The 22,783-nt window shown below is 32.5% G+C and overlaps 1 protein-coding gene and 1 long non-coding RNA gene across 2 annotated transcripts in view; one reads left to right on the forward strand and one right to left on the reverse strand.

The window, feature by feature from the left end:
* LOC132749304 (putative ATP-dependent RNA helicase DHX57) overlaps positions 1 to 22,783 on the reverse strand; it is a 155,161-nt gene that overhangs the window by 50,842 nt on the left and 81,536 nt on the right. The gene's annotated exons all lie outside the window — the stretch shown is intronic.
* Positions 766 to 12,029, forward strand: LOC132749303 (uncharacterized). The gene is made up of 4 exons (XR_009628391.1): positions 766 to 1,008; positions 1,245 to 1,342; positions 8,982 to 9,127; positions 9,871 to 12,029. It is a non-coding gene; the product is annotated as an uncharacterized LOC132749303 (long non-coding RNA).

Consider the following 22,783-nt stretch of genomic DNA (forward strand, 5'->3'; position numbering starts at 1 on the left):
ACCTAATACATCTGTCCACAACCTCTTGCATGTTCATTTTCAAAATGCCTCACATAAAAAAACACCTAGAAAACGAATTGCAGAGTTCAATGATTTTGGCGGAGAGGTTTCGGCCTAATCGCGTCCGACCCCCGAGACACATCAGGTCCGATTATAGTGAAATTCTTGAAGAACGATGGATCCTCAGCAAGTTCGGCCATGAGAGCCTCATACTAAACATGAAGCGGTCTTCGTAAAAGCCCATCTCTAGTCCACCATCTCGACTGTCTTCTCTTACCTGATTAGATATGGACTAGTTATCATTAATGAAAAATGTTGATCAATACTGCTTCTCTTTTAATTTTAAAATTTACAATTACATTAACTATCGTGAATGTTTATGTTTAAAAAATATGTAAAAAGCTTGTTAATTCATCTTATGATCACTCAAGGGCCAGCGTCCGATGCTTATGAGACACTTCGTTTTATGTTCATATTTACTTCCAATTTCACGATCCAATGTTTGTAAAATATGTAACATTAAATGTTATTCTATTACTAATGAATTGTAGTACAATATTAAATTTTTTTTTATCTCTATGCATGTCATCAAGCAGCTCGATCATTCCTCCGTTTTCTGAGCCATTTCAATATAAAATTGCAGCCAGTAAATGGCAATTATTATTTATTGAATGTTGTCTCAAATATGTCTGTTTTTAACAAAGAAGGTAGTATTTATACCCTTGAGAAAGTACATGATAATTAATTCATCCGTACTAAACAGGGGTAATCGCTATTGACCCACCATTAGCGGTAGGTACATTACGGGGACACCAGTGAGGAGAGGTTACGGTAGAAACCGTAAGGTTACGGTAATAACCGTAACTCCGCCCTCTACATCCAACATGGCTACTATAATAACAAAAAGCAACGATGAAGCTCAAAAAATGATTTTACAACTTGAAACTTAAAACAGTGGCCGATTTGTGGCAAGGAAAAAATGAGAAGAATGGTGTAAGCTGGGCTACGGTCAATACTTTTGCTGCTTAGTTTATTTACTGCTTTTTATATATATGTTAATTTCGCAGGACGTTTCGTCCAAAACTAAATCGACCCAAAGACATTTCAGCCTTTTTCTATATTAAGCAATACGTGAATTGCCGACCATTGACAATGTTTTCTTTTTATAATATTCACGTGATTCAATTTGCTTTGTAAGATAAAAATATGCTCTGATAGTATCATGTTTTGCTGATGTCTTTCAGAGCTCTGGACTGATCAGCTGATGCGCATATGATGAGGCTTTAGAAAAAAAATGGAAGGAAATATCTAGCCGTACAGCTAGCCAAAGTCCAAGCCATATGTGAGTCACTTACATGTATCTACCGTATATACCTACATTGGCAACCCACTATTACATACCATCTAGTCTTGAAATATCTAAATATAAATACCTACCTACACTTCTTGGCCACTATTACCTGCTATCTAGTCTTGAAATATATTATCAGTTTAAAGATTGTTGACAGGTTATATGGCCCTATATAAATGGCTATTTGTAGATATAACCAGAGCCTCTAGGCAAGGGTTATATTGCAAACAGCCATTTATATACAGCAATATAACCTTTCAGCAATCTTTATAACACATTTATAATACAGGTAGCATCATTTTTTTTAGAGAAAAAAGTAAATTTTTTTTATGAATCCCAAAAACGGGCCCTGTATATAAAAATATATAACATCACCCCTTTTTCCCAAGAAAAATGACTTTCAAAAAGTGCAGTATTATGAAAAAAATAAACCTACCCCATGCTAGCCTTTCTAATTTAAATCATCTAGTTTTGAAATATTTTAATTTTTAATACCTACCACATTTATGGCCCAAATATTAAAAAGTTAGCAATCTCTAAAATACCTCCCCTGCCCTTTTTTGGACACCATTTACATCTTTTTGTTTTTAAATTTATCATTTAATTTCCTTTATGTACCTAGGGAACGGTGAAACCCACTTTTAAATTTATATTTAACCTTAACAATTATCCAAAAACCATAACGGGAAAAAATAACTATTTGTTTTTGGGAAAAAATTTTAAAATTTTAAAAAAAGGTAAAAAATTTACAAACATTTAGATTTTAAAAAAAATTTTAATTTTTAAACTTTCCTACACTGGGGGGGCCCCCTCTTAAAAACCTTTTATTCCTTAACATATCTTATTTTAATACCTACATACACTGGTGGGCCAATTTTAATATACCATCTAGTCTTGAAATATCTATTCATTTATTCCTACCTACACTAGAGGCCTACTATTAAATCTTATTCAATCTTACTATACCTCATTATAAATACCGACCTACACTGGTGAGCCACTATTTATAAAAATTATCTAGTCTTAAAATATCTAATCATTAATACCTACCTACACTGGTATCCCACGATTAAATCCTATATATCATTAACATATCTTACTATGATACCTACCTACACTGGTGAGCCACTATAACAAACTATCATGTCTTGAAATATCTAATCTTTAATACCTACCTACACAGGTCGGCCATTATAACTAACTATCTTGTCTTGAAATATCTTATTATAAATACCTACCTACACTGGTGGGCTTCTCTTACAAACTATTTAGTCTTGAAATGTCTTATTATTAATACCTACCTACATTGGTGGGCCACTATTACAAACTATCTAGTCTTGGAAAAGCTAATCAATAATACCTACCTACACTGCTGGGTCACTATTAAAAATCTTATTTCAACCTTACTATACCTCATTATAAGTACCAAACTACACTGGTGGGCCACTATCAAAAACTATCTAGTCTTGAAATATCTTATGATAAATACCTACCTACACTGGTGGACCTCTATCACAAACTATCTAATCTTGAAGTATCTTTATTTTTAATACCTACCTACACTGGTGGGCCACTATTACAAACTATCGTATCTTGGAAAATCTAATCATTAATACCTACCTACACTGGTGGGCCCCTATTTTAATCTTATTCAACCTTACTATATCTCATTATGAATACCTACCTACACTGGTGGGCCACTATAACAAACTATCTAATGTTGAAATATCTTATTATTAAGACCTACCTACACTGTTGGGCCACTATTACAAACAATCTAGTCTTGATATATCTTATTTTAAATTCCTACTTACACTGGTGGGCCACTATTACAAACTATCTTATTCTTGGAAAAGCTAATCATTTATACCTACATACACTGGTGGGCGACTAATAAAATCTTATTCAACCTTACTATACCTCATTATAAATACCTACCTACACTGGTTGGCCACTATCATAAACAATCTAGTCTTGAAATATCAAATTATCAATACCTACCTTCACTGGTGGGCTACTATTACAAACAAACTAGTCTTGAAATATCTTATTATAAATACCTTCCTTCACTGGCGGGCCACTATTACAAACAATCTAGTCTTGAACTATCTTAATATAAATACCTACCTACACTGGTGGGCCACTATTACTAACTAACTTGTCTTGAAATATCTTAATATAAATACCAACCTACACTGCTGGGCCACTATTACAAACAATTTAGTCTTGAAATATCTTATTATGAATACCTACCTACACTTGTGGGCCACTATTACTGACTAACTAGTCTTGAAATCTCTCATTATTAATACCTACCTACACTGGTGGGCCACTATCACAAACTATCTAGTCTTGAAATAACTTATTATGAATACCTACCTTCACTGGTAGGCCACTATTACAAACTATCTACTCTTGAAATATCTTATTATCTTTACCTTCCTACACTGGTGGGCCACTTTAACAAAACTATCTAGTTTTGGAAAATATAATCATTAATACCTACCTACACTGGTGGGCCACTATCAAAATCTTATTCAGCCTTACAATATTTCATTATGAAAACCTACCTACACTGGTGGGCCACTTTACAAACTATCTAGTCTTGGAAAATCTAATCATTAATACCTACCTACACTGGTGGGCCACTACTAAAATCTTATTCAACCTTACAATATTTCATTATGAAAACCTACCTGCATGGGTGGGCCACTATTACAAACAATGTAGTCTTGAAATATCTTATTATCTATACCTACCTTAACCTAGACTGGTGGGCCACTTTTACAAACTAGCTAGTCTTGGAAAAGCTAATCATTAATACCTACCTACACTGGTGGGCATCTATTAAAATCTTATTTGACCTTACTATACTTCATGATTAATACCTACTTACACTGGTGGGCCACTATCACAAACTATCTAGTCTTGAAATATCTTATTATTAGGACCTACCTACACTGGTGGGCCACTATTACAAACAATCCAGTCTTGAAATATCTTATTATAAATACCTACCTACACTGGTGGGCCACTATTACTAACTAACTAGTCTTGAAATATCCTAATATAAATACCAACCAACACTGCTGGGCCACTATTACAAACAATTTAGTCTTGAAATATCTTATTATTAATACCTACCTACACTGGTGGGCCACTATTACAAACTATCTAGTTTTGGAAAATCTAATCATTAATACCTACCTACACTGTTGGGCCACTATTAAAATCTTATTCAACCTAACTATACCTCTTTATAAATACCTACCTACACTGGTGGGCCACTATCACAAACTATCCAGTCTTGAAATATTTTAATATTAATACCTACCTACACTGGTGGGCCACTATCACAAATTATCCAGTATTGAAATATCGTATTATTAACACCTACCTATCGTGGTGGGTCACTATCACAATCAATCTAGTCTTGAAATATCTTATTATTAATACCTACCTACACTGGTGGGCCACTATTACAAACTATCTAGTCTTGAAATATCTTTTAATGAATACCTACCTACACTGGTGGGCCACTATTACAAACTATCTAGTCTTGAAATATCTTATTATGAATACCTACCTACACTGGTGGGCCACTATTCCAACCTGTTTAGTCTTGAAATATCTTATTATTTACACCTACCTACCCTGGTGGGTCACTATCACAATCTATCTTGTCTTGAAATATCTTATTATGAATACCTACCTACAATGGTGGGCCATTATCACAAACTATCCAGTCTTGAAATATCTTATTATTAATACCTACCTACACTGGTGGGCCACTATTACAAACAATCTAGTCTTGAAATATCTTATTATGAATACCTACCTACACTGGTGGGCCACTATTACAAACAATCTAGTCTTGAAATATCTTATTATAAATACCCACCTATACTGGTGGGCCACTATTACAAACAATCTAGTCTTGAAATATCTTATTATAAATACCTACCTATACTGGTGGGCCACTAGTAGAAACTATCTAGTCTTGAAATATCTTATTATGAATACCTACCTACACTGGTGGGCCACATTTACAAACTATCATATCCTGAAATATCTTATTATAAATACCTACCTACACTGGTGGGCCACTATTACAAACAATCTTGTCTTGAAATATCTTAATATTTATACATACCAACATTGGTGGGCCACTATTACAAACAATCTAGTCTTGAAATATCTTATTATTAATACCTACCTACACTGGTGGGCCACTAGTACAAACTATCTAGTCTTGAAATATCTTATTATTAATACCTACCTACACTGGTGGGCCACTTTTACAAACTATCATATCCTGAAATATCTTATTATTAATACCTACCTACACTGGTGGGCCACTATTACAAACAATCTAATCTTGAAATATCTTATTATTAATACCTACCTACACTGGTGGGCCACTAGTAGAAACTATCTAGTCTTGGAAAATCTAATTATTAATACCTACCTACACTGTTGGGCCACTATTAAAATCTTATTCAACCTTACTATACCTCTTTATAAAAACCTACCTACACTGGTGGGCCACTATCACAAACTATCCAGTCTTGAAATATTTTAATATTAATACCTACCTACACTGGTGGGCCACTTTTACAAACTATCTAGTCTTGGAAAATCTAATCATTAATACCTACCTACACTGTTGGGCCACTATTAAAATCTTATTCAACCTTACTATACCTCTTTATAAATACCTACCTACACTGGTGGGCCACTATCACAAACTATCTAGTCTTGAAATATCTTATTATTAATACCTACTTACACTGGTGGGCCACTATTACAAACTATCTAGTCTTGAAATATCTTATTCTGAATACCTACATACACTGGTGGGCCACTATTACAAACTATCTAGTCTTGCAATATTTTATTATTAATACCTATTTACACTGGTGGTCTACTATTACAAACTATGTAGTCTTGAAATATCTTATTATGAATACCTACCTACACTGGTGAGCCACTATTACAAACTATCTAGTCTTGAAATATCTTATTATAAATACCTACCTACACTGGTGGGCAACTTTTAAAATCTTGTTCAACCTTACTATACCTCTTAGTAAATACCTACCTACACTGGTGGGCCACTATTACAAACTATCTAGTCTTGAAATATCTTATTATGAATACCTACCTACACTGGTGGGCCCGCTTTTACAAACTATCTAATCCTGAAATATCTCATTATTAATACCTACCTAGACTGGTGGGCCACTATTACAAACTATTTAATCTTGGAAAATCTTATTATGAATACCTACCTACACTGGTGGGCTACTATTACAAACTTTCTAATCTTGGAAAATCTAATCATTAATACCTACCTACACTGGTGGGCCACTTTTAAAATCTTATTCAACCTTACTATACCTCTTAATAAATACCTACCTACACTGTTGGGCCACTATTACAAACTATCTAGTATTGAAATATCTTATTATTAATACCTACCTACATGTACACTGGTGGGCCACTATTACAAACTATTTAATCTTGGAAAATCTTATTATGAATACTGGCGTGGGTTTGATCCCCGGGAGATGCTTTGGTAGTTTCGCGCGGAGGAAGGTAGTCTTGTACTGGTGTAACTCTCCAGGAACGATGGATAGGAAACTACCCGCCTATATGACTGAAATACTTTTGGGAAAAGGTGTAAAATGAAACAAACAAACAAACAAACAAATATTATGAATACCTACCTACACTGGTGGGCCACTATTACAAACTATCTAATCTTGGAAAACCTAATCATTAATACCTACCTTCACTGGTGGGCCACTTTTAAAATCTTATTCAACCTTACTATACCTCTATACCTATATAGGGAGAGCATTTAATAAATAATCCAGGGTCTATAGTTCAACATTATCTCTCTCACTCCTGATTAAATCAAAGTGCTGCAGCATTGAATGCAACGGACATGCAACCGGAGAGACATTAAGGCTTTTTTTTAGAAAAAAAAAAAAAAACACAAAAGATATAACAGAGAAAATTTGTTCCATACAAGTTCGAGATTTGTAGAGCAATATATTTTATATGTCCCACTCTAATATAATTCAGATTTTCTACTTTCAAGCAGAACAAGTCCAAATTTTTAAATACAGAATGAAATGTATGCCTAAAAACTCTGGTCAAACTTGTAAATCAGTGTCCTTATCGATTTATTCGATTTATTCCAAGAAATGATATGTAAATAGAAAAAAAAACTGTCAACGAAATATTTCTAAAATAAAACCATGCAAATAAATTTCAATCATAATACATTATACATGTGAGAATGTTAATTAGAATTGCTTCGTGTTATATCATAGTGGGCATATAGACAATAAAATATAAGTCATTTGTATTTTTATTTTTTATTTCTCTTGGATATGTCTCATTAAAAATATTTTGGTTAAAATCATCAGCAATTAATGGTGTATTTTTTTTTCCATTTACGTCACTTAAGCACTACAGTGTTTAGTTTTTCTCTTTCAATTTCACACTTAATTCAATTTTCAACTTGTTTGCTTCTTACAATTGTATAGAATTTCTTAAAGTATTGCATGTAAACAAAGTAAGTATCCGCTGGTTTATTACATGTATAATGTGTACTCGTCTGAAAGTCAGCACAGATGATGCAGAATCTATTTTTAGAATAGTGTTATCTTCTGGTCGAAGGCTATTATAATCTCATAGCAGGTTAACTCATATTGTGACCTAGAAAACTATGTAAACAAAACAAAAGAATCGGAAGTAGAACTGATATTATAACTTCCTTCAATAAAGATTACCATGAAAGACTACATGGTGGTAAAGTGTTGAAAAACTCCCTTGTTACATGCATTTTCAAAAATAGATATAGTGTACTGTAGTCTAATTTATTAATAACTGCTGGATATTCAGCTAAACCCGCGGTATGAGTCACGAAAAGAGTTCTTCTTTTATTAATGCGCGAGTTATTCTAAAGTCACGAAAAACTTTTGATCTGTTAATAAATTTTTTTTGTTTAATGGGGAAATATTTATTTCCTGCTTATAATTTCTATGAATTATTGAGCTTACTCCTTAATTATAGCATAATTTGCTGTCCTACTTTTTCGACAGCGGTAAATCGTTTCAGCAGTTATTTGCATAATTGCGCAATAATACTACGGGGCTACAGCGGTTTTTTCAATCAAATACGTTTATATTTTAACTTGGATAACTTAATTTGAAATTAAAAAGGCTAAATATGAAAGTTTTTAGGATATCCCGACGAAGTATGGGAGTTTCATAGGATCAAATTTATGTACTATTTCGTGGACTGTTATTCGGTTGAGGACACATTGCGCGATTGTAGCCAACGAAATCCCATGTGTAGATGACATAGCTCTGAACGCGCCTGAGGGCGCGTCCGTCGCAAAAATCATGTAGAAGTAGTAGATCACTTATATAGAAATTGGTAGTTACTAGTTTATTTTCCAGGAAAGTCATTTAGGTGAATCATCTGCAAAGGTATAAACAAAAAAATGTGTTAAAATCTGTGTTAAAACCTTCAAGACAGGAAATATTTTGTATCAAGTACTTAAAATATCACAATGTGTTAATCTTACATGTAAGAGGTAATATCTATATTCCAGAGAGCTGAACAAGTTTGGTTGAAAATCATGGATGATTCTAGCAATTGTCATCAAGGAACTTCTGGTAACTGTTAAGTTTGGTTATGAAACTATCAACTAACCACTTCCAAAACAAATTGCTTATTTGTGGATTTTAGGATTTCTAGGTAAGTAAATCATTTCCAAAACTAATTCCAACACCAAATGGTACAGTCTGGTACTTATGAAGGTTGGTCTTAAATGTCAAATGTATAACTTATTTCAGGATATTAGGCATTAAGCCATTACACAAATAAAATGTATATTTCCTGCCCCTTCTGTCTATATATAGGTTGGCTATTACTTTCAAGAAGTTGTTTAAAAAAGGAAATGTGTTCTTTTGTATACTACATGTATAAGAAAAGAGCTGACAAAATTGGCAATCCGATATCAAATTTTGTAGGCCCTAATAATGCAACTTAAGTAATATTTCCTGACCTTATGTCTAAACATAGGTTTGCTATTTTAAAAGTTGCAGATAATGTTTAATCTATTAATTTTGCAAGAATCAGGTACAAGAAGAAAGCATGACAAGTCTGTTTTAAATAACACTTTACCTGCTCAACTTGTGAAATAGATATTGACCTTGCTTTGAATTTAGAACCGCTAGTTCAAAGTTTAGGTGAATTGGAAAATAAACTCAAAAATTGAGCTTCCAACAGTTGAGGACTTTGTAAGACCCCACGAAAGTGCAGGCTGGCCTGCTCTTTACTGTGACAAAGGCTAATGGCCCCATGTTCCACCAGGTTAAGAGTTCAAGTGTATGGAAGAATGAGGGTTGCATATTGATTATTACACATGACATGTATTTAACTAAATATTTTGTTTCTCATGATTTTCTTTTGACATTAATTTTTTTTTCTTCTTTCAGGTCTGGTTGGGTATACAGTATGGAAGTTTTATATTAAGCGGATGTGAAAAACCAAATCAAGGGTAATGGATGACACCATCAATTAAACAGAGCAGAAATATAGCACAACTCTAACAATAATGACAATAGTGTACACACACACACAAGAAATCGATCAGCTTGAAATTAATGGATTTTTAGCAGTTTTAGATTTTTTTAAGTTACAGTTTGTTTCATATGTAAATGATGTTTTAAATATTAGTCAGAACTGCTTCATTCCATTGTTATAAGGTATATGTTGTAAAATTTTGCTATTGTAAAATTTATTACCTGTTTAAATAACTCTAATTATCACATAAACCACGGCACATGAGTGTAATAAAGCCATTTAATAAATCAATATTACTCTAGTGTAATAACACTTTGTCATGACGTCATAGAGTTATTGCGCGCTAATGTTAGCGTTACACTAAAGGCACGTCAATGAAAATGACTCATTTTAACTATAAGCCGTTCTCTTTTTGGGTATGTGATAAATAGAATATTCGTATAGGTTCCATACTAAATTTATTGAAAAGTTGAATAAAACAATATTATGCTCGCCAGAGGCTCGTATAATATGATTTTATTCAACTCGTTCAATAAATTTAGTATTAAACCTTAGTAACATGTACACTCATCCAATATCCTCTATTTAGGATGCTTTTTACTGAAAGTAGCTTGTTTTTATACTGTAAATTAAAACTAATATTCATGCTATTGATATATTTTTTTAAGAAACCTCTTTAAAGTTAAAGTAATGATATATGTACTTACAAAAAATCAAATCCTATTTATTATTAAAAATTTTAGCTCTTTATATATATTGATAGAAGTTAAAATTGTAGCTGTTTAACCATTTATTTTTTTTTTGATACTGGAGACAGATAATGTGTAACAATCGTAATTATTATATTTCTTTTTTGTGTGTGTTCTGACAACAGTTTTTGTGCATGCAGCAGTCTGTCCATCTGTTAGCTGGCAAATGTAAGCTTCAATATACAAATACTGTAGTATTATGTTTTGTGCAAGGTCATTGTCCAAAGGTCAAGGTTAGACTTGGGGATATATTTGGATAACTTACTGTAAAATTCAATTTTACCATATGAGAAATTTTATATTGGCATGATATAACTGTAAATACATTGTAAACATACTAGATCAACACCAAATTGAACATTTTGTCACCTCAGTGCAGTAGCAGATTAACCCATTACTGCATTAATGATAAATTGGTGTATTCTGTAAAAGATTTTGTGCTACTTCAATGTATTTCTGTTATAAATATAAACACATACTCACAGATTCAAACATATTCAAAGAATAGGTAACTAAATGGTCAATTAAACAACATTTTCAGACACCCCAATTACAATGAGATGTAATATTTAGCCAAAACTGTAGGTAGTAAATAAGATATATAAGGACATAATGTGATATAATAGTCGCTCACCAATGTAGGTAGGTATAATTAATTAGATATTTCAAGACTAAATAGTTTGTAATAGTTGCCCACCAGTGTAGGTAGGTATTAGTAATAAGATATTTCAAGACTAGATAGTTTGTAATAGTGGCCCACCAGTGTAGGTAGGTATTTATAATGATGTAGAGTAAGGTTGAATAAGATTTTAATAGTGGCCCACCAGTGTAGGTAGGTGTTAATGATTAGAAATTTCAAGACTAGATAGTTTGTGATAGTGGCCCACCAATGTAGGTAGGTATTTATATTGAGGTAAATATTAAGGTTAAATAAGGTTTAATAGTGGGCCACCAGTGTATGTAGGTATTAATAAAAAGATATTTCAACACTAGATAGTTTCTAATAGTGACCCACCAGTGTAGGTAGGAATTTATAATTACATATTTCAAGACTAGATTGTTTGTAATAGTGGCCCACCAGTGTAGGTAGGTATTTATAATTAGATATTTCAAGACTAGATTATTTGTAATAGTGGCCCACCAGTGTAGGTAGGTATTTACAATAAGATATTTCAAGACTAGATAGTTTGTAATAGTGGCCCACCAGTGTAGGTAGGTATTTACAATAAGATATTTCAAGATTAGATAGTTTGTAATAGTGGCCCACCAGTGTAGGTAGGTATTTATAATAAGATATTTCAAGACTAGATAGTTTCTTCTAGTGGCCCACCAGTGTAGGTAGGTATTAATAATAAGATATTACAAGACTACATAGTTTGTAATAGTGGCCCACCAGTGAAGGTAGGTATTCATAATAAGATATTTCAAGACTAGATAGTTTGTAATAGTGGCCCACCAGTGTAGGTATGTATAAATAATAAGATATTTCAAGACTAGATTGTTTGTAATAGTGGCCCACCAGTGTAGGTAGGTATTTATAATAAGATATTTCAAGACTAGATAGTTTGTAATATTGGCCCATCAGTGTAGGTTGGTATTTATAATAATATATTTCAAGAATAGATTGTTTGTAATAGTGGCCTTCCAGTGAAGGTAGGTATTTACAATAAAATATTTCAAAATAAGATAGTTTCTACTAGTTGCCCACCAGTGTAGGTAGGTATTTATAATAAGATATTTCAAGACTAGATTGTTTGTAATAGTGGCCCACCAGTGTAGGTAGGTATTCATAATAAGATATTTCAAGACTAGATAGTTTGTAATAGTGGCCCACCAGTGTAGGTAGGTATTTATAATAAGATATTTCAAGACTAGATAGTTTGTAATAGTGGCCCACCAGTGTAGGTAGGTATTTATAATAAGATATTTCAAGACTAGATAGTTTGTAATAGTGGCCCACCAGTGTAGGCTAGGTATTTATAATAAGATATTTCAAGATTAGATAGTTTGTTATAGTGGCCCACCAGTGTAGGTAGGTATTTATAATAAATTATTTCAAGACTAGATTGTTTGTAATAGTGGCCCCCAGTGTAGGTAGGTATAAACAATAAGATATTTCAAGATTAGATAGTTTGTAATAGTGGCCCACCAATGTAGGTAGATATTAATAATAAGATATTTCAAGACTAGATTGTTTGTAATAGTGGCCCTCCAGTGGAGGTAGGTATTTATAATAAGATATTTCAAGACTAGATTGTTTGTAATAGTGGCCCACCAGTGTAGGTAGGTATTTATAATAAGATATTTCAAGATTAGATAGTTTGTAATAGTGGCCCACCAGTGTAGGTAGGTATTTATAATAAGATATTTCAAGACTAGATAGTTTGTAATAGTGGCCCACCAGTGTAGGTAGGTATTTATAATAAGATATTTCAAGACTAGATTGTTTGTAATAGTGGCCCACCAGTGTAGGTAGGTATTTATAATGAGGTATAGTAAGGTTGAATAAGATTTTAAAAGTGGCCCACCAGTGTAGGTAGGTATTAATGATTAGATTTTCAAAGACTAGATAGTTTGTAATAGTGGTCCATCAGTGTAAGTAAGTATTAATAATAAGATATTTCAAGACCAGATAGTTTGTTATAGTGGCCCACCAGTATAGGTAGGTATTCATAATAAGATATTTCAAGACTAGATAGTTTGTGATAGTGGCCCACCAGTGCAGGTAGGTATTTATAATGAGGTATAGTAAGGTTGAATATGATTTTGATAGTGGCCCACCAGTGTATGTAGGTATTAATGATTAAATTTTCGAAGACTAGATAGTTTGTAATAGTGGCCCACCAGTGTAGGTAGGTATTTATAATAAGATATATTAAGGCTTAATAGGAATTAATAGTGGGCCACCAGTGTAGGTAGGTAATTATAATTGGATATTCCAAGACTAGATATTATATCATAGATGGGCACCAGTTAAGTTGGATAATAATAGTTAGGGAGATAAGGACTAGATGGTATGTATGGTTGTCGCCCACTTGTGTAGGTAGGTAATAATAATGAGATATATGAGGACATAAAATGATGCAATATTTAGCCACCAGTGTACGTAGTTAATAATTATAAGATATATAAGGACAAAGTATGATATTATAGTGGTAGATAATAATAATTGGCTATATGAATAGTTTTTATAATAAAATTTTAATTCATTTAACATACATTCATATATTTAAGTTCTTAAATACTTTATTTTAATCATGTAATGAGAGCTTGCTTTTTTAAATGAATATATTGTTTGAGAGCGGATAGTACAACTTTAATGACCATACACATTTGATAAGTACTTACAGTAGCTCCACTTATTACCAAAAGACTTAACTTCTTACTTAAATTATCCAATGCACTTAAAATTGAAAACCATGCAAAACTTGCCATTCACATTCATGAAATAACCTGAGTTTTTATTTACTTCTATTTATTTCCTTTTTAATGTATACCGTTACATACCTTCTATTTTTGATTGCAGTCTATATGCAACATGATTTAGTTTCTGAAAACTGTTCAACACAATGTTATCACTATCGTGTATTTCTGTACTTTTAATAAAAGGAAAACTTGAGATTAGTCCTTGCTATATTTGTTAAAGAATGTCAATTTTTCAATTTTGCATTTATGTGTAATAAAACTGGTTTAGGATCCAACTTGTGTTTTTGTTATTTACCATAATGATCCCTTATTTTTATTTTACAAATGTTCTTGCAAACAGGTGCATGACATATATTTAGGATTGCCTATCATCCATTTATTTTGAGGAAATATATGACAATATATTTGGATAATTTCTTAATTTACCTTAATTTTGTTGTCTTTGCATTGGCTTTTGTTGTCTTTGCATTGGTTTTCCAGAATAAATTACCAGAAATTTAACTACTACTAACCTTAAATGGTTTCTGAATCATGGGTAATAGAAAATGACAATAAAATACGATATGTGCAAATTCCTAGTAATGATATAAAAGATTACTGCTGCAACGATACTATTTTATGGAGTGCATTTTCAAAGATTGCTCCACGTAATCAAGTTAGTGACTGCTACTACAATGACGATATTTTACCAAATTTATTAATGAGGATTGTATCATTATTTATCAAATATACTATGGAAGAAACGCTTCCTTAAAGCTTCAGGTAAGTGATTACTGCTGCATTTATGACGTCATACTAATCGTAAATAAGTGCTTCAAGAAATGAGGACAGTGATTGATACTAAAAGTATGATATTTAACCAAAATGATTGCTTCTAAAAAAATAGTACGTGCTGTTTAATATTCATGATATTATATATCAGATACATGAATTGCTTCATTACATTAGGTAAGTAATTACTGCTACAATTAGTAGATTGTTCTAAATGAGTTGTTAAGGGTTGATTCATAGAAAGGGGTCAATATATGCTTATACAAATTCACATGTGACAGTTATCAAGAGAGTCTGAAAGAGGCTGTTTCTAATAGTGTTGTTTCGTTGACATTCAAAGAAAAAGTGGTGTTTTTTCTCGCAAGTTCACTTTGACACAGTGGTGAATTTCTTAAGGTTTTTTTTGTTAAGCTTATGATTCAGAGAGTATATCTGTCATTTTCGAATACATGTACCTGTATAGAAATATTTTGGGGACTTTGTCAGAATTTTATTCAAAAGACAAAAGAGGAAAGCTCATTTCATTCTTAAAAAGGCTGATTGGAGAAAGGCATTATAGTAGAGGGATGTTCTTGTTAGTAATTGCGCAAACTGTACAGAAGGAGGGACAAGAGATTATAGGTACTGACTATTCAGGAGTAAATATGAAATGTTGATATGAATGTAAAAATTGTATTCATTGTATTTGTGAATTGCATGAATTGTCTACTGTAAAATATTTATTATAACTGTTTCGTTTATTATTATAGGTTCTTCCTTCATATTGCTAAATAAATATAGAACCTCATCACTGAGCGTTTCTGTCGCTAAACCTCCCACGTGTAAGTGATATGAGCTGCGCGCCATGACAAAACCAACGTAATGGGTTTGCGACCAGCAAGGATCCAGACCAGCCTGCGCATTCGCGCAATATGACCCTTGTTACAGGGTTTGTAAGCGAACAGCAAAATAGATCATGATCAGACTGCGTGTATGCACAGGCTAGTCGATCTGGATCCATGCTGGTCGCAAACCCGTTACGTTGGTTTTGTCGTGACACGGCTCATATGTCCTATTGACTTAAACTTTCTAAATCAGAGACATTTAATGTATTTTGACGTCTTTGATAACATTTAAAAGTGTTGCTCCATATTTTTTTAATGAAACACGTACATGTCCTTTAAATGATTATGCCCTATAAACACTTAGAAAAACGTCTATGTTCGGTTTTATCTATTCTGCATTATGTAAAAAAATTTACATGTACAAAAGACATATAAGAACTATTTTCGCAGCATTTTGATTTATAAATGAACAGAGTTTAATTAAGACTGAATGTGTTTAAAGTTTCTCATCGTGACAGGAATGAAAAAATTTAGTATCATTACACCTTCTCACCATAAGGGCGGAGTTACGGGTTTTACCGTGACCTTACGGTTTCTACCGAAACCTCTTCTCGCTGGTGTCCCCGTAATGTACCTACCGCTAATGGTGGTTCAATAGCGATTACCTACTAAACAGTGGTGGACTGTACTATTCCGTACCGTTTCGTGTTGCACCGCAATAAACCGTAAAAGACCGTGCTAATCCCTGCCTCTGCATAGTACAACGTATTACGATCGTGGCTTTCCGTGACAATGTCGTATTTATCCGTATTAAAAACGTAGCTTAAACGTAAGATAACCGTACAAAAACGAAGTTCTCCGTACCAAACCGTGGAAATCCTTGACAAGTTGTTGGACTACGAATCAGTACGGACTAGTACGGTTTTCGTACGACCCAGTACGTATCAGTACGGTTTAATACGGACTAGCAAGGATACGCTACGGTTGATTTTTCCGTAGCAAATTTTTGTGCATGTTCAAAATTGTCAAGGATCGCTACGTATATACAAGGACTACTACGATTGATTACGGTTACAAAACGGAGAGCTACTGACCAGTGCGGGTAGCTACGGACGATGCCGGAATTAATCCGTGGCTCTTCCGTGGGCGTATTCCATGAATATGTAACCGGGGTATAAAGGATCATGTCTTTTTGTGATTTTGTAAATTAAATATACATTAGACAAAAAATAATCATACATTTAAAACAAAATCATTTAAACGAATAATTTCTGTTAAAATACAGAATAGCCCATTCGTCTCATAATAACTGATTTTAGTTTATCTGTGTTTTTTTGCGTAATTTTTTTGCACGGAAATCAACTCTTATGCTTCTCTTGTTCAAATAGAATATCGTATGGTTTTCAAACTATAAAAATAAACTATTTTCAAATAAATCGTAATTTTCATGCCTTGTTCGTATAGATATAATTAAAACAAAAAATGGTCTAAAGTGAGTGGTTGACAATTTTAACTTCCAGAACTCCAAGAGGTAGTTTCTAACTATTATTTATATAATCTTTCTGAAAATGCTATGCTTAGCAAGGTGAATGTTCAAATGCAAAAATTGTAATTTCTGACTCAAATTTCTGGAAACAAACTTTACTTCACACTTAATTAAAATAATTAATTGAGCATAATATATCATGTTGAACGTGAACGCGGGGCTTTGATTATCATAATATTGTCTCGTCATTCAGTAAATATCAAAGATTTTGAAAATTATAATAATATAACAACTGTCAAAACTTCAAAGGAGGAGAAGATGAAATTATTATGAGGAAGAGATAAAAGAAGACCTATCACGATTTTGTTCAAGCAGTTTTGTCAGAATTTCAATTTATTATAATATGTTTAAGTGATTTATTTCAACTGATTATTTTATTTTCTTAAATTTCGGTAAGTGTGATGAGAAACGGTAAAGGTTCAGATTACAAGTATGATATGCTTAAAGTATGCCCCAAATCGCCGTAGTGGAGGTAGACGAAAGAAGAATGCAAATTAAGATACATGAACATTTCTATTCATAGTAATATCAAAAAATTCAAAATATTGTGTCCATTTAGCATTCAAAACTTGAGTCAGTTATAAAATACAAAGACAAATATATAATCATAGAGTTTGATAGATGTTTGAAAAAATCCAAACCTAAGAGTGATTGGTTCAGTCGAAAATTGAGCCTTGGCTGTATAAGAAAAAAAAACTGTCACACATTTCCAAGTTATTTCATTCAAAACCATTACGCTTAAAAGCCATGGAGACATACATATACAAAACTTTATGACGAACAGTTTATACAGATAACATGACATGAATTTCATTACAGCAATGTATCTTATAAACATAATTTATTTTTAAAAAGGTTTTTTCAACCTAATCCACCAGGTTATCTCATTCCAGTTTTAAAGTCAACTTTTCAACGAAACGAAACACAAAGGTTACTGACTGGAGAGAAGATAATATTAAGATTAACTACATGGCCAATATGCTATTTTTATTTGTGAGAAGACAATGATGCTACATAATACAACATTAATATCCTTATATATCCATTATATAAATAAAGCAACTGTATAACACGCAAGTGACAATGCATACTTAAAATAAAAACTTTACATGTCAGATGATAAATATTTTTTTAAAATAAACTGTATTTTCTAATGATTACCTTATACAATGTTTACGTTGTTTAAAAAGCAGTGTGTATGAAAGTTTCAAACATTCTTACTATCATCTAGTTTTCGTTGTATATGAAGTCTATAAATTTGTACATATTTGGCCTTTGCCAATATTTTGATAATATATTAATGTTTAGCAGTAGGAGCAGTAGTCCAGTGGTAGGACGCGCACTTAGGGATCTAGAGGTCCCAGGTTCGAACCCGACCAGGGGCACTGCTAATTTCCTTGAGCAAGAAATTTAATTGCGATTGCTTCACTTCACCCAGGTGTAAATGGGTACCTGCGAGGGTGGTATAATTCCGTTGCGCCAAAAGTGTCGGCTGCACTAAGCGGAGTTAAAAGACTCCCCAGGGAGATTGATAGATAGATACCAGTAGCCCGATGACCAGGGGAAATAGCTGTACAGTCGGTGAACGTGCGCAAACATGAAACTTAGACTATAAAATGCAATTACTTTAAATTAATCGAATAACTTTCAATAATAGCATTACCATTATATATAACATTCAGTAATAAAATGATACTCTTCTTCTAAGACATTACAAAAGTTACATAATCTTTCATTTACTGGTATAGTCGCAGGTCTTGACCAACGACCTGCTTTTATTTGCAGTCTCTGTGACGAAACCTAAAATCGAAATAGTGTGATAAAACAATGCTGTACTAGAATGATCATATATCTCATGCAAATTCTACTTTAACTTATTGTGTAATCTGTTAGCTAAAGACAAAAGTAAACTACTATTACCAACATTTTGTTGTAGCCATACATCATAAAAACAAGTGTACAAAATATACTTTTTACTGAAGAGCACCAATTTACCTTATTCTGCGCACTTTCTAAATCAATTTGCAGAATAATTAAACCAAAAACACATATTTATCTTATTTTGTATGTACTATTTTAACAAAGTATTTTATTTTATAATAAAAGTGTACAATCTTAAAACTAAATCTTTCTAATTCACTGTAAATAAAATCATTTTGTGTGGTCATTTTCACTCAAAGTACTGTCTTACTAAAAGTAAATGTACCCTTTCTTTTGTCAAATCTTTAGCAAAACCACACACTCCACTTCCATAATTTAGAATAAGAGCTACTAATTTATCAAATAGATCAAACTTAGGCTTAGCGGCTATATATGTGAATTTATACAAAAAGTGTTTAACTTAAAAATAGCCTTTGAGCTTTCATATATATATATATATATATATATATATATATATATATATATATTATAATATATATATATATATATATATATATATATATGTTTGCAGATGACAATATATATAGGAGAAAATTGAAGGTGACCTACTCATCCAGCAACTGTGAAATAGTTGGTACACTGAAAATATTATGTACATATCAAAGTGATGAAGTCCTTAAATGACAGTCCTGAAAGTATCAAAAAAGCTCTAAGAATTATTGTTAAAAGGAACCAAGTTTAACAATATTAAAAAAAAGAAAAAAGACTGTCACTGTGTACGTAATCCGGTGTTTTGATCGGGTGAGTTAGGTATTTTGCATTTGTCTAAGGACAAAACAAAGCGACCGAACTAGCAGAAAACCCTGGCTTTCAAACAGCTTTCAAGCTAACAAACATTAGATTAGATTTGAATAGAAAAAATAACTCGACCCTCCCTATGAAAACCTCCGACCCTAGTGTTTTTTTTCCACACAAAAAAATAATGTGTGCCTTCTTTATTTAGCATTGGATAAAAAATGTCCCTAGGCCTGAAATAAATTTGTTTTTAGGGTCACCCTAACCTACCTAAAATATGCCGGACGCAACCATTCTTTAAATTTTGAATAAAATGAATATCAAATTAAAATGTATTTTGTTTGGGTAGACTGACTCCTACAAGCCCGATTTGCTATTCAATTTTTTCAATTATATCCTTTAGGACCGTCGATAGGTCGAGTTTAATATCTACAAATAATAAATTTGGTGATAAATTCATTGTTACAACTAAATACTTTTTGAGCATTGTCACATTGTTTTCCATTTGCATTTACATTTGGCAGCAAAAAAACCCCGAACATTTCAAAATTTGTAAATTTACGGCAAGATTTACCATTCTTTTACGGTATCAACTTTAAAACAAATTTATGCGTAACTGGTGTTTGTTAAAAAAAATATATAATAGTTTACAATACTTGATTTTTTTTTTACATATTTATTTGAGAAAAGTGTGAAAATGTGGATCCAACAAGCATCGTGTGAACGAACTAATTAGCGGACGCTTTACAACTTGATGATCTCATTAAAACACTGGCATTTATTGATGACTTTAAAAATACCAATCAGATGGCAATATTTTTGGCTTCAAATATGTGCCATAATCAGTTCGACGATAAATTTTGTCAAACTTCAGCAAATACAATTTGATTTAGTTGACTTCCATGAAAGTGGTTTTTGTAACACCACGGGTCGTAATTGTATTATGTATTTTCAAAGCCTCCCGGCGCTATCTGATGTGATGATATCTGATTGACATCTTATGGTGTATGATTTTATTTTTGTTAATTCGGTTATATGAGATAATGATGCGCATCAAGCGTCTGATGAATATGCTGATTTAGTTGCAAATTTAGGCGTATTGTGCCCCAAAAAATAGTTTTTAATTTTTTTCACAACGCTTTATTTCGCACGCGAGCCGTTGCTATGGGGTAAGCATTAAAAACCACAGATCTACGGTGGGTCTACGATCTAAGGTCGGTTCCTTTAGCCACGCCTTCTTTCATGACGTCATTTATAGAAGGCATGGAATTCAAAATGGCGGTTGGTGAAGAAAAACAACGTTTTGAAAAAAAAAATGAAATAAAGTGCCGATCGAGGTTAATCACAAATGGACTCACAAATGGAACAGTTATGGCGGTAATTTCCCCTTGATGTAGCATCGATATATCTAGAAAATACTCAACATAGCAATGATACGATTCGTCCCGCAACGATTCGTCACACTGTATTAAGTAAAATAGTTTTAACACAAACAAAAAGTATATATTTTGTAAACGCTTTTTACATAGGTATGCAGAATTTAAGTGTTTATTGATTAAAAAACAGAAACGGATTATCGATTTTAACTTGCATTGTCACCTAGACATTCAGCTTATGAGATATTTCTATTGTCAATTACTATTTTGTTAAATCATCAAGGTGGTCAACACATATTATACAGCCTGGTAAGACTCCCGAGTATGAACGTTTCCATCATAAAACATTTCACAGATCTGAGGTAAGTCTCATTAACCATCATAAACATCTCACAGATCTAAGGTCGGTTTTCTGTACTATCATAAAACATCTCACAGATCTAAGGTAGGTCTCCAATACAACCATAAAACATCTCATATATCTATGATGGGTCTCCTATATCATCGTAAAACACTTCACAGGTCTAATGTAGGTCATTTTTGCCATCATAAAACATCTCATAGATCTAAGGATAGGCTCCTGTATCTAAACTATCTCACAGGGTCAATGTAGTTCTTATTAATCATCTCAATACATCTTGCATAATATAATTAAAGGTAGGTCTCTTTAACAATCATAAAACTTCTTACACATTTTAGTTAGGTCTTCTTTATCATAATATATTTCACTGATCTAAGGTAGGTCTCCTATTACATCTTTGAACACCTCATAGATGTAAGGTTTATCTCCTTTTCCATCATAAAACATCTCAAAGATCTAAGGTCGGTCTTCTTTATCATAATATACATGTATCTAACAGATCTAAGGTCGGTCTCCTTTCCCAGCATAAAACATCTCACTGATCTAAGATAGGTCTTCTTTATCATAATATTTCTAACAGATCTAAGGTAAGTCTCCTATACCATCATAAATCATCTGAGAAGTCTAAGGGGTCAGTTTCTTTTACCACTATAAAACACCACTAAGGTGTAAAGTCGGTCTCTATTACCATCAACAACTTCTTACATATCTAAGGTAGGTCAAGTAGGCTACACCAACATATAACATTTCAAATATATCAGGTAGGTGTCCTATATCATCATAACACATCCCACAGGTCTTAGATTAGACTCCTGTTCCATTATAAAACATGTCATAAATCTAAGGTTAGTCTTCTGTTAATCATAAAATATCTCACAGATCTTAAGTAGGTCTTCATAATCATCATAAAACATCTTACAGATGTAAGGTAGGTCTCTTTTAACATCAACAACATAAAACATTTCACAGATCTAAGGTAGCTCTTCTATATCATCATACAACTTCTCACAGTTGTAAAGTAGGTCTCATATATCATCATAAAACATCTGAAAGATCTAAGTGACGTCTCCTATATCATCACAGATCAAAGGTAAAT

The sequence above is a fragment of the Ruditapes philippinarum genome, unplaced genomic scaffold, assembly GCF_026571515.1.
Source record: "Ruditapes philippinarum isolate M1 unplaced genomic scaffold, ASM2657151v2 ctg666_1_1_1_1, whole genome shotgun sequence".
In the NCBI taxonomy this organism is placed as follows: Eukaryota; Metazoa; Mollusca; class Bivalvia; order Venerida; family Veneridae; genus Ruditapes; species Ruditapes philippinarum.